Source organism: Pristiophorus japonicus, chromosome 21 (genome assembly GCF_044704955.1).
Source record: "Pristiophorus japonicus isolate sPriJap1 chromosome 21, sPriJap1.hap1, whole genome shotgun sequence".
Taxonomy (NCBI): domain Eukaryota; kingdom Metazoa; phylum Chordata; class Chondrichthyes; family Pristiophoridae; genus Pristiophorus; species Pristiophorus japonicus.
In genome coordinates this window covers 84,414,614-84,428,163 of record NC_091997.1, presented here as the reverse complement: position 1 = coordinate 84,428,163, position 13,550 = coordinate 84,414,614, and the positions used below count along the sequence as shown (strand labels likewise).

Here is a 13,550-nt window from a genome sequence, read left to right as displayed (position 1 = left end):
AGCCCCCTCATAATCTTATAAGTTTCGATAAGATCACCTCTCAATCTTCTGAATTTCAATGAGTAGAGGCCCAACCTACTCAACTTTTCCTCATAAGTCAACAACCTCATCTCTGGGATCAACCTTGTAAACCTTCTTTGAACTGCCTCGAAAAGCAAGTATATCCTTTTTTAAATATGGAAACCAAAACTGCACACAGTATTCCAAGTGTGGCCTCACCAATACCCTGTACAGCTGCAGCAAGACTCCCCTTCTTTTATACTCCATCCCCTTTGCAATAAAGGTCAGGATTCCATTGGCCTTCCTGATCACTTGCTGTACCTGCATACTAACCTTTTGTGTTTCATTTACAAGTACCCCCAGGTCCCGCTGTACTGCAGCACTTTGCAATCTTTCTCCATTTAAATAATCATCTCCGTTTTAAATGGGCGATCCCTTATTCTGAAACTATGCCCCCTAGTTCTAGATTCCCCCGCGAGGGGAAACATCCTCTCTACATCTACCCTGTCGAGCCCCCTCAGAATCTTATACTTTTCAATAAGAGCACCTCATTCTTCTAAACGCCAATGAGTATAGGCCCAACTTTTCTTCATAAGACAACCCCTTCATCTCAGGAATCAACCTCGTGAACCTTCTCTGAACTGCCTCCAATGCAAGTACAGGTTGTGCGTCCAAAATCCAGAGTTCCAAAATTCGGAATGTTCCGGAATCCGGGCCGATTCGTGGCAGAGTTGTTCGGAAACTGGAAAATGTTCCAAAATCCGGACTCCCCCCGCCTCGGCAACCCAACTTCGCCCCGGCATTCAGCAGCCCAACCTCGCCCCCGCCCCCTCAGCGGCCCGACCTCGCCCCGGCCCTCGGCAGTCCGACCTCACTCTGGCCCGGCCCGACCTCGCCCCGGCCCTCGGCAGCGTGACCTCACTCCGGCCCTACCTTGCTCCAACCCTCGGCGGCCCGACTTCGCCCCGGCCCCGGCTCCCTCCCAATTCCCCCTTACCTTGGCTGCCCAACCCCACCTACCTCGGCCCAGGCAAAGACGTTCCAAAATCTGGAAATACCCGAATCCGAAGCGGTCTCAGTCCCGAGGTTTCCGGATTTCAACCTGTATATCCCTCCTGAAATAAGGAGACCAAAACTGTACGCAGTATAGTTCCTTGGCATACGTCGAGATCCTATGTCGCAAAATTGCGCGCTGCTTGTCCACAATTTTCTGTCCAAATGGTACAGTTTGAGTGGATTTTGTACACTCACTCAAAGATCCAACCCTGCAGAGCTCAGCAAGTCCTTTATATACGAAAGTCGGCTGCCCAGTCTGGGCAGTTTTCTTCATAGTGCAAAAATTCAATAGCAGAAGCATGTTGCTGCTGTTTTGAGGCTGTTACTGTATAGGAGATAGAAATGGGCCTACAAAAGGATGTTGTAAATCGATTTTCCATTGCACAATTAAAACAACTAACACCGAAAAACTCTAGTGGCTCGCACGTTATGGTTGTTCTCAGAATCACATTACAACAGTCATAAACTCTTTATTCATTGAAAGCATTTTTTTTTCAAATTAATATAAATTGGTAAAGTTGTACAATTTCTCATATCAAACATACAGGATCTTACATTATATATAATGAGACCGTCACCATGACTACACAATGGTAAAATAATTCTAAGAAAAAAACTAAGAGGGCAGATTTTTCTCAGTCTACGTTCAGTGAGGGATGCAGAAATATGGGCAAAGAACTTTTCCACGCACTTCCCAGGATTTTCTTGTAAACACTGGCCCTTAAATTCCATGGGAGCTCTCCCGGTGTAATCCCCGGGGAAACAGCTGAGACCTGGCATAACCTATGTCTCCACCACGTTCCAGGAAGTTCTGTCAGTCTCCTGCCAAAGAACCTTGCAGAATTTCAGCACCACTGAGTTCATCAATTGAATTTGAGAACAATATTAGCAAAGACACTGGGGAGAACTTCTCTTCTCTTCTTCAAAATAGTGCTATGGGATCTTTTAGGTCCACCATCATCATCATAGGCAGTCTCTCGGAATCGAGGAAGGCTTGCTTCCACTCTTAAAATGAGTCCTTAGGTAGCTGAACAGTCCAATACGAGAACCAGTCCCCGTCATAGGTGGGACAGATAGTCGTTGAGGGAAGGGGTGGGTGGGACAGGTTTGCCGCACGCTATTTCCGCTGCCTGCGCTTGATTTCTGCACGCTCTCGGCGATGAGACTCGAGGTGCTCAGCGCCCTCCCGGATGCACTTCCTCCACTTAGGGGGGGTCTTTGGCCACGGACTCCCAGGTTTCAATGGGAATGTTGCACTTTATCAGGGAGGCTTTGAGGGTGTCCTTGTAACGTTTCCTCTGCCCACCTTTGGCTCGTTTGCCGTGAAGGAGTTCCGAGTAGAGCACTTGCTTTGGGAGTCTCGTGTCTGGCATGCGAACGATGTGGCCTGCCCAGCGGAGCTGATCAAGTGTGGTCAGTGCTTCAATGCTGGGGATGTTGTCCTGGTCGAGGACGCTAATGTTGGTGCGTCTGTCCTCCAGGGGATTTGTAGGATCTTGCGGAGACATCGTTGGTGCTATTTCTCCAGCGTCTTGAAGTGTCCACTGTACATGGTCCATGTCTCTGAACCATACAGCAGGGCAGGTATTACTACAGCCCTGTAGACCATGAGAGCTTGGTGGTAGTTTTGAGGGCCTGGGCTTCAAACGCTCTTTTCCTCAGGCGGTCGAAGGCTGCACTGGAGGCGGTGTTGAATTTTGTCATCAATGCCTGCTCTTGTTGATAAGGGTATGGGAAATGATCCACGTTGTCCAGGGCCGCGCCGTGGATCTTGATGACTGGGGGGGGCAGTGCTGTGCGGCGAGGACAAGCCAGTGGAGGACCTTTGTCTTATGGATGTTTAGTGTAAGGCCTATGCTTTCGTACGCCTCAGTAAATACGTCGACTAATCTGGCCTCTTCACTTGATGACCTAGGTCCACCATAGAGGGTTTAACATATCAAAAAGACGGCACCTCTGACAGCGCAGCACCGGAGTGTCGGCCTAGAATTTGTGCTCAAGTTTGTGGAATGGGACTTTAAGCCGCAACCTTCTGACTCGGAGGCAAGGGAGCTACCCACTGGGCCACGGATGATCCAGAATACGTGAAGCTCGGGTACTTTTAATTGTGTGGCAGAACTCAAATGTGGATGGTGTATTGAAGGGTGTGTTGAAATGAAGTGCAAATAAAGGGAATACATTACAACACATTACCCAACATTTGCCCTAATGTAATGGTAAGTGACGTGCTTTTGTGTTCAGCATTGCTATTGGTTGTGGAGGGAGGATTTAAATTTTAACTACCATGAAAGGAGTGTAATCTGGGTCGCTTCAGAGGGCAGTTAAGAGTTAATCACTGGCATCACATATAGGCCAGATCAGATAAGGACTGCAGGTTTCTTTCCCTAAAGAGCATCAGTAAACCAATTGGGTTTTTACAACACTCCAATAACTTCATGGTCACTTTTTACCGATACTTGGAACAGGAGTAGGCCATTCAGCCCTTCGTGCCTGTACTGCCATTTAATGAGATCATGGCTGGTCTACAACCTAACTTCACACCCTCACTGTTGGCCCATATCCCTTAATACCTTTAATTAACAGAGAGCTACCAATCTCCAATTTAAAATTAATTGACCAATGATGAATTGCCGTTTGCAGAAGAAAGTTCGAATCTTCTTTTCGTGTAGAAGTGTTTCTTAATTTCACTCCTGAAAGTCTGGCTCTAATTTTTAGACTATGCCCCCTAGTCCTAGAATCTCCTATCAGTGAAATAGTTTCTCTCTATCTCTACTATTTGCTCCCCTTAATATCTTGAAAACTTCAATCGGATCACCCCTTAACCTTCTCAATTCTGGGGAATACAACCCTAATTTGTGTAATTTCACCTCATAACTTAACCCTTGAAGTCCAGGTCATCATCATCATAAGTAGTCCCTCGAAATTGAGGAAGACTTGCTTCCACTCTAAAAGTGAGTTCTCAGGTGGCTGTTCAGTCCAATACGGGAATTACAGTCTCTGTCACAGGTGGGGCAGACAGTGGTTGAGGGAAAGGGTGGGTGGGGAGTCTGGTTTGTCGCACGCTCCTTCCACTGCCTGCTCTTGGTTTCTGCATGCTCTCGGCGACGAGACCGGAGGTGCTCGGTGCCCTCCCGGATGCACTTCCTCCACTTAGGGTGGTCTTCGACCAAGGACTCGCAGGTGTCAGTGGGGATGTTGCATTTTATCAAGGAGTCTTTGAGGGTGTCCTTGAAACGTTTCCTCTGCCCTCCTCGGGATCGCCTGCCGTTCAGAGTAGAGCGCTTGCTTTGGGAGTCTTGTGTTGGGCATGCAGACAATGTGGCCCACCCAACGGAGCTGATAGGGTGTGGTCAGTGCTTCGATGCTCAGAATGTTGGCCTGATCGAGTACACTGACGTTGGTGCATCTATCCTTCCAGGGGATTTGCAGGATCTCGTGGAGACATTGTTGGTGGTATTTCTCCGGTGATTTGAGGTGTCTACTGCATATGGTCCACATCCCTGAGCCATACAGGAGGGCGGGTATCACTACAGTCCTGTAAACCATAAGGTTGGTGGCAGATTTGAGGGTTTGATCTTCGAACATTCTCTTCCTCAGGCGACCGAAGGCTGCACTGGAGGCGGTGTTGGACCTTGTCATCGATGTCTGCCCTTGTTGATAATAGGCTCCCGAGATGTCGAAAGTGGTCCACGTTATCCAAGACTGCGCCGTGGATTTTGATGACCGGTGGGGCAGTGCTGTGTGGCGGGGTCAGGTTGGCGGAGGATCTTTGGGCTAGACTTTCCCCTGATGATTGCTGGGTTATTGCCCATCTATCGCCCAAATAGGGCAGGCTATCACTCATTTCACCCTAAAAGTGGAAAGATGGGCCGTTACATTGCCCAAAGATCGTCGGCCCAACTTTCGGCACACAAGAGTTTGACAACACCGAGGTCGCCCACCGCAACTTTCAGCACATCGCTGGGCTGATCGCTCGCCGAGAAGATCGCTGGAGAAAAGCTGCTCCCAACTGGCATTGTTTGGCAGGACTCGGCACTACGGACGGCATTTTGAAACACAGAGGAAGTGAGAGGCTGCTTCAAGAAGGGGCTTATGAGGAGAATTAATTTGTGAGTTATTTTAAGGGCCTGGCTGACTCTTTGGTAAATATCTACTCACATTTCTATTTATTGAGGACAAATTTAGGGCATTTATAGCAATAGTGATGGGGTCTGTAACTTCTCTACCAGTATTGGTCACTAATCACATGCTGCAGACTGAAGCTGGGAGAAGGTATATTGAAGGCTGCAGACAGCCGCGGAGGAGGAGACCTTACACCTGGCGCAGTTACAGGGACAAGCAATCATGCTTGAACCTGTCCGATAACACGTGCCTTAGGAGGCTGCGCTTCTGAAAGGTCGTCGCTGAGATAGGCGAGCTCATCAAGAGAGATCTGCTGCCTACCAGTACCATCAGGACCGCACTGCTCGTTGAGGTTAAGGTTACTGCGGTACTTTCCTTCAATGCATTGGGCTCCTTTCAGGCCTCAGCTGGCGACATTTGCACTATTGCTCAGCATTCCACACATTGCTCCATTCGACAGGCGACTAAATCCTTTTACGCACGCAGAATGGACTTGTCTTACGGATGTTAAGTGTAAGGCCTATGCTTTCGTACGCCTCGGTGAAGATGTTGATGATGGCTTAGAGTTCAGCTCGTGAATGTGTGCAGACACAAGCGTCGTCCATTATCTGTAGTTCAACAACGAGGATGGGACGGTCTTGGATCTAGCCTGGAGACGACGAAGGTTGAACAGGTTCCCACTGGTTCTATCATTTAGATCCACTCCAGCGGGGAGCTTGTTGAGTGTGAGGTGGAGCATTGCAGCAAGGAAGATCGAGAAGGTTGGCACGATGACGCAGCCCTACTTGACCCCGGTCCGGTGGTGGATTGGGTCTGTGGTGGATCCGTTGGTCAGGATCACAGCTTGCATGCCATTGTGCAGCAGGCGGAGGATGGCGACAAACTTTTGGGGGCAGCCGAAATGGAGGACGCTCTATTGTCCATCGCGGCTAACATTGTCAAAGGCCTTTGTGAGGTCAAAGAAACCAGTGTACAAGGGTTGGTGCTGTTTGTAATGTATTTAACCCTGTGTAACCTGCATGACACCTGACCACCAGAGGGCCCATCTGTTGGAGTCCCAAGGGATCCCAGCACCCCTTGGGATCACAGTATATAAGCAGGCCACCCACGAGGTACCTGCACTCTGGAGTCTTATTAAAGGAGCTAAGGTCACACTTGCTCCTTGTACAGTGCTCAGTTTCATCCTTTATTATGAGTGTACCACTGTTCCCTGCATTTCTCTTGCAGTTGTCGCGCTGTGAAGATCATGTCCATTGTACCCCGTAGTGGGCGGAATCCGCAGTGCGACTCCGCAAGGATCTCCTCAGCCACAGGGAGAAGACGGTTGAGGAGGATTCTAGCGATGACTTTCCCAGTGACCGACAACAGGGAGATTCTTCTGCAGTTGCCGTATTCGGATTTGTCTCATTTTTTAAAGATGGTCACGATTACGGCATCTCTGAGATCGCCAGGCCTGCACTCCTCCTTCCAGGTGAGAGAGATGAGGTCATGCATTTGTGCCTCTCTGCCATACTTTAGTGCCTCCGCGGGGATTCCATCTGATCCTGATGCCTTGTTGTTCTTGAGCTGATGGATGGCCTTTTCTACCTCGTGCAGGGCTGGGGTTTTGCTGAGATGGTGGTTGGTAGCATGCTGTGGGATGGAGTCGAGGACACTTGTGTCAAAGGCAGATTCTCGATTATGGAGATCTTCAAAGTGCTCCTTCCAGCGAGCCTTGACTGCTTCGGTGTCCTTGATGTGTCTCCCCGTTCTTGGCCAGCAGTGGGGTCTGGGGCCGTAGGTGGACTTGACTGTGGTGAAGAATCATTGCACATCATGGCTGTCAGCCTGCTGCTGAACCTCCTGTGCTTTCTCCACCCACCTTTGGACCCTTTATATTGTGACAGCCACATATCATATGCTGGGTTCATTTCCCCAATCTTTCACTACCACCCCAACATCTTTGACCCCAACAGCAGCAGTCATATAGTCTTTCTGAACAAATTCATCAACAAACATTCAAAAGACCAATTAGTTTATTCCCCTTCCTCCTTAAGTGTCCCTCTACATCAGTGTTTGCTTCCCTGGTTTTGCCCAAATAGGTGGGCATATTATAACAGAGTGGTAATGTGAGATGCATCATTTGTGCTTGAGCAATGTTAGACACAAGGGCAAATGCGGTCAGGAATCTCAGTAAAACAATTGATTGTGAAGTGGTAAGGTGCAGTGGCAAAATCCCTGATTCACACCGGAGATAGGTGCCCCAGTTGCACTGAAATTTGGCACCTGCATCAACCAAATGCCCCAACCACAGGATTTGGAACATGGTTATGGCATATCCACAGGATAGGCATAGGATCTGACTCAGCCCAGCTCCACCTCACAAAGTCTTGCCCTAGAATTCCAGCCCCAGAGTCAGCGTGGACTATTCTACAGAACACTGCTATGAGCAATACGGGAGAAAATTCATAGGAGAATAAAAGATCGTGGTTTGAAAAAAAAATATTTGTAAACTTTTGTTTATTAGATATAAAAATAGGGAAGAGTAGGCAAGAGGTCCTGTTTGGGGGAGTACCAGGAACTAGGAGCTAAATTAAAGAACAGGACCTTAAGGGTTATAATCTCTGGATTATTACATGCAAATTGACATAGAGATAAGATTAGGGAAGTAAATACATGGCTAAAGAAGTGGTGTTGGAAAGAGGGGTTCCATTTTATGGGACACTGGCACCAGTATTGGAACAGGAAGGAACTGTACCTTTGGAATGGTCTCCACATGAACCGGTCTTGAGGGGGGCTGGGGAGAGAGAGAAAGGGGTTCAAGGGGAAATTGCAGTACAAATAGTAGTTCAAAAACACACAAAAGGGATGACAGTAGAGTAGCAGTCAGCAATTGTGTCAGAAAATAAAAGATGTAAAGTGATTAAACCAGGAGAGAGAAACACAAAACAAGAGTAAAACGTTGGAGCTGAAGGACAGGCTAGGGTGTGTGGCCCAAATAAGCGGTCTTTATACAAATGCAGAGTGCAAGAAACAAATTGAATGAACTGCAGGCACAAATTCAAATTGGAGGGTATGACACGGTAGCCATTACTAAAACATGACTGCAAAACAGTCAGGACTGGCAACTAAATATACCAGGTTAAGTAGTCTACAGGACAGATAGGGAAAATGGCAGAGGCCTTAGTGATTAAGGATGAAATCACTTCAATGATGAGAGGATTTGAAGAGAAGTAAACAGCCAGTGGAGACCTTATGGGTTGAATTAAGAAAAGGAAAGGATGTCCCTCAAGGAGGATGACTTGCTTCCATGCCAAAAACAGATGAGTTCACAGGAGTTTCAATCTACATATTGAAGGGTGGAAGATGCCTGCGCGTGGATTTTTTTTAACGTGTGGTGGCCGTTGCACACGGGCTTGACAGAGCTAGGTCTTGGGCCGGTGGCAAGGATTAACCAAGACGACTGGCGATGAGCTCCGCTGCAGGAACCTAGTGCGCACACATATCGCAGTGTGGGCTGGCCCGTGCTGCCCCTGGACCCTCGCCTCTCCTGGGCCCCGATCACATCACTCTGCAATCTCTCGTCGTTCCTTCGTCCTGACCTCGCCGCTCCTGCTGTACCTATCCAGGCTCCAAGCAGCGATCTGGATTTTAGTGACATCCAATCCAAAGATGGTAGTGGGAGTTGTGTATAGGCCTCCTGGTAGCAGCTGTGAAATGCTAGATTGTATAAATGCAGAGATTAGACAAGCATCTAGCAAAGGCAGAGTGGTTTTAATGGGGAATTTTAACTTTTGTATAGATTGGGAAAAGCAGACTTGCACCTGTCAGAAAGATAGTGAATTTCTGTCCGGGATAGTTTTCTACAACATGTCCTAGAGGCAAGCAAGGGGCAAGCCACATTAGATTTAGTAATGAGTAACAATTCAGATTTAGTTAACAGCTTAACTGCATGTAAATTGATCCAATAGCCATCATAACATGATCGAGTTCAACATAGCTGTTTTGTGTTTCTCTCTTTCAAAAGCTAAGATTCCAGATTTAGGTAAGGCCGACTTCAACGGGATGAGGCAGAAACTGTCCACAGTAAACTGGGTAAATCTGCTCATGGGTAAAACGGCAGATCAGTGGGAGATGTTTAAAAAAGAATGTGATACAGAACCAGTTTATACTCGCTCCTGTCATGGCACAGGTGATGCGCACATCCTTGCGATTCCTGGCTCGGACGATGATATAGTTGAGCAGGTGCCAGTGTTTAGAGCGAGGGTGTTGCCACGATGCGTTGTATTTGTCGCTCTGGACGAACAAGGTGGTGGTGATGACAAGTTCATGCTCTAGACATTTTGTCAGGAGTAGGGTACCGCAGGACTTGGCATTCCCTAACCCCTCTCTGCCAATCACGACGCCCGAGGTCTGTGTCCTTACCAACCCTGGCTTTGAAGTCACCAAGGAGGATCAGTTTGTCGTCCATGGGGACGCACGACAGGGATTTTGAGGTTGGAGTAAAAACCCTCTTTGGCCTCATCTGTTGCATCGAGTGTCGGGGTGTACACACTGATGACTGTGGCACATTGGTTCCGGGATAGGACGCGTCGAAGAGTCACGAGGCGTTCGTTAGTACCGTAGGGGTAGTCGTTAAGGCGGTCGACCAGCTTGCTTTTAATGGTGAAGCCGACTCCGTGGAGGCAGCGCTCTTCCTCTGGTTTCCCTTTCCAGAAGGTGTAACCTCCACCTTGTTCCTGGCCTTCCCCTGCCCGCCGGTCTCGCTTAGGGCTGCGATGTCGATGTCAAAGCATCTAAGTTCCAACACCGCCTCCAGTGCAGTTTTCAGCCGCCTGAGGAAGAGTGTTTGAAGACCAGGCCCTCAAAACTGTCACCAAGCTCAGTGTCTACTGGGCTGTAGTAATTTCCGCTCTCCTGTATGACTCAGAAACATGGACCATGTACAGTAGACACTTCAAGTCGTTGGAGAAATAGCACCAACGATGTCGCCGCAAGATCCTACAAATCCCCTGGGAGGACAGACGCACCAACACTAGCGTCCTCGATCAGGCCAACATCCCCAGCATTGAAGCACTGACCACACTTGATCAGCTCCGCTGGGCAGGCCACATAGTTCGCATGTCAGACACGAGACTCCCAATGCAAGCGCTCTACTCTGGCTCGTTTGCCGTGGACGAGCCAAAGATGGGCAGCGGAAACGTTACAAGGACACCCTCAAAACCCCCCTGATAAAGTGCAACATCCCCACTGACACCTGGGAGTCCCTGGCCAAAAACAGCCCTAAGTAGAGGAAGTGTATCCAGGAGGGCGCTGAGCACCTCGTGTCTCGTGGCCGAGAGCATGCAGAAACCAAGCGCAGGCAGCGGAAAGAGCGTGCAGCAAACCTGTCCCACCCACCCCTTCTCTCAACGACTATCTGTCCCACCTGTGACAGAGTCTGTGGTTCTCGTATTGGACTGTACAGCCACCTAAGAACTCATGTTAAAAGTGGAAGCAAGTCTTTCTGGATTCCAAGGGACTGCCTATGATGATACATACCTCTTAAGTTGTCCATGGTAAGTAGAGCTCTTGCCCCTTGGGTAAGTGACAGCATAAAACTAAAGAAAAGGGCATACACAAATAGTACAGATCCTGGTGAATGGGAAAGATAAACAAGAGCTAAGGGTCACAAAACGTGAGAACTACAAAAAAAGGAGTATGAAAAACTTGCAAGGGATATCAAAATCAATACAAAAACATTTTTATAGTTACATTGGGAAAAAGAGGAGCAATGTTGGCCCCTTAAAAACTGAAAGTGATGATATTGTCAATGACTATGGGGAAATGGCAGACATGTTGAATAATTACTTTGCATCAGTAATAAAAGAGGATAGCATGCCAGAAATTCCAAAGAAACTAATGTTGAATCGGGGACAGGGACTCACATTCCCAGGAACGAATAAATATAAAATTATAATGGGATATTGATAGATTATGTGGATGGGTAAAACTGTCAAATGGATTTCAATGTAAGCAAATGTGAGGTCATCGACTTTGAACCTAAAAGATATAGGATGGTGAAAAGCTTAAAAACAGTGGATGTCCAAAGAGACATGGGAGTTCATAGATCATTAAAATGTCATGAACAGATACAAAAAATAATCAAAAAGGCTAATGGAATGCTGGCCTTTATATCGAGAGGGCTAAAGTACAACGGGGGTAGAAGTTATGCTGCAGCTGTACAAAACCCTGGTGAGACCACACCTGGAGCACTGAGCAGTCCTGGGCGCCACACCTTAGGATATATTGTCCTTGGAGGGAGTGCAGCATAGGTTTACTAGAATGATACCCAGACTTCAAGGGTTAAGTTACAAGGAGAGATTACACAAATTAGGGTTGTATTGCCCAAAATTTAAACCAGTGTTCTCAATCGGTGTTCCGTGGCACATTGGTGTGCCATGAACCCTTCACAGGTGTGCCACTAAATTGTATAAAAGTATGGTGGACTTTAGTTGAGTTCGCAATGAAACACAAACCATTTAACTCAAACAGAAGGGGAGGGGAGAGAGAGAAATTCAGACACATATCTCATCTACCTATATTTATGACGCCACTGCTGTAGTAAACATTGCCAATATTGACAAATAACGATCTATTAATCTCTATTAACAAAAAAAACTATGTTCTAGAGTTGTACAAGTAATAATGACAAGAGACAACACACAAACAATTTAAATGTCCATACTCAGAACAGAATCCTTTGGCAAAATGTTTTTCCTTTGAGTACTTGACCGCCCCTCTCTCCCATTACTGGTGTGTGAGAGAGAGAGAGAGAGAGTGAGTGAGTGAGCGAGCCATGGCCACCCCCACCCCCAATCCAAAATAGTATTAAATTGTTCATGTGAAAAGCTTAAAATTTGATTATTAATTTGGATGAAAGAAATGAAAGAAGAGTCTAACACATATGCAGCAAAAAGTATAGTTTTTAATAATAAAATGTCACAAACTATTTAATTACATTTAACCATATTCTTATTTATACTTTGTTATTTTTGTTTATTGATCTGCAGCCGGGACTGGCGGCATCTTTGACCTGACATAGCGCCAATTAGCAGCTCCTTTGATGTAAGCGGCATTCAATTTGACCTGGCCTAGCCGCCCTAGCGATTCCTTCGATTTTTGAGAGTTGGCTTTTAGCATATCTTGACCAGTCAAAATGAAAACTTCCTGTTCAACTCTAGGTTTGTTTCTGTCTGGACTCTCTGGAGTTTGAAAATTGGAAGACTCAGTCCGTGTCTGTCTGGAGTTTAGATCACTCAGACGAATAAAGTTTGTTTCCCCACCTCCCCCCCCCATGGACAAATTCAACCTAAAAAACGTAAAAATGAGCAAGGAGATATCAATGACAGTGCCACTACAAGTGGCGCTAGTAAGCCTACAACCAACGGCAGTACAACGCCGAACCAAATCCTAAAAAAATCCAATATTCATCGTCCATATATGGAGGATTATTTGAGGTTCGGTTTTTCATGGACAGGAGAAGAATAATGCCCCATTCCACTGTGTGTTGTGTGCGGCGAAAAACTGTCAAACGGTGCAATGGTTCCCAGTAAACTACAAAACATGCACATCTTGCAACAAAAAAAGATTAGAGTTATTTTAGGAGATTGATGACAACGCAATCAAACAAGTGAATATTTTGAAACAAATGTTAAGGTGTCAGATTAACATTCAAATTGCTGATGAAGTTGCTGAATTAATAGCGCAGAAAATGAAGCCTCATACTATAGCCGAGTCACTTATTTTGCCTGCATGTCATAAAGTTGTCAAAATAATGCTTGATGAAGCGGAACAAGAAATTTCAAAAATTCCACTGTCTGACGATACAATTCAGAGAAAGATAAATGATAAGTCACCTAACATTGAAGAAAATGTAGCTGGGAAACTTACAAATTCGAATTTTGCTTTGCAAAATAGACGAGTCAACCGACATTAGTGGTAAAGCACAATTATTAGCATTTGTTCACTTCATTCATGAAAACGAGATAGTGAACCAATTTCTGTGCTGTAGAGAACTTCCAGAAAATACTAGAGTCAAGACATATTTGATTCTGTGAACTCATATTTAGAAGATGTGAAAATTTCATGGGACTCATGTGTTGGAATCTACACAGATGGTGCTCCATCTATGGTGGGATGTGTCAAAGGATTCATTACTCTCACAAAAAAACATAATCCAAATATATTACTCACCCATTGCTTTTTGCATAGAGAAGCACTTGTTGCAAAGACATTACCGCTAGAATTAAAATCTGTGTTAGATCAAGTTGTTAATATTGTAAATTATATAAAATCAAGACCTTTAAAAACTCGCTTTTTTAACAGCTCTGCAAAGCTATGGATGCACAGCA

At 46.3% G+C, this 13,550-nt stretch overlaps 1 long non-coding RNA gene across 1 annotated transcript in view; it reads left to right on the top strand.

The window, feature by feature from the left end:
* Nucleotides 1–13,550, top strand: part of LOC139234156 (uncharacterized) — a 46,258-nt gene that overhangs the window by 31,647 nt on the left and 1,061 nt on the right. The window lies entirely within an intron of this gene.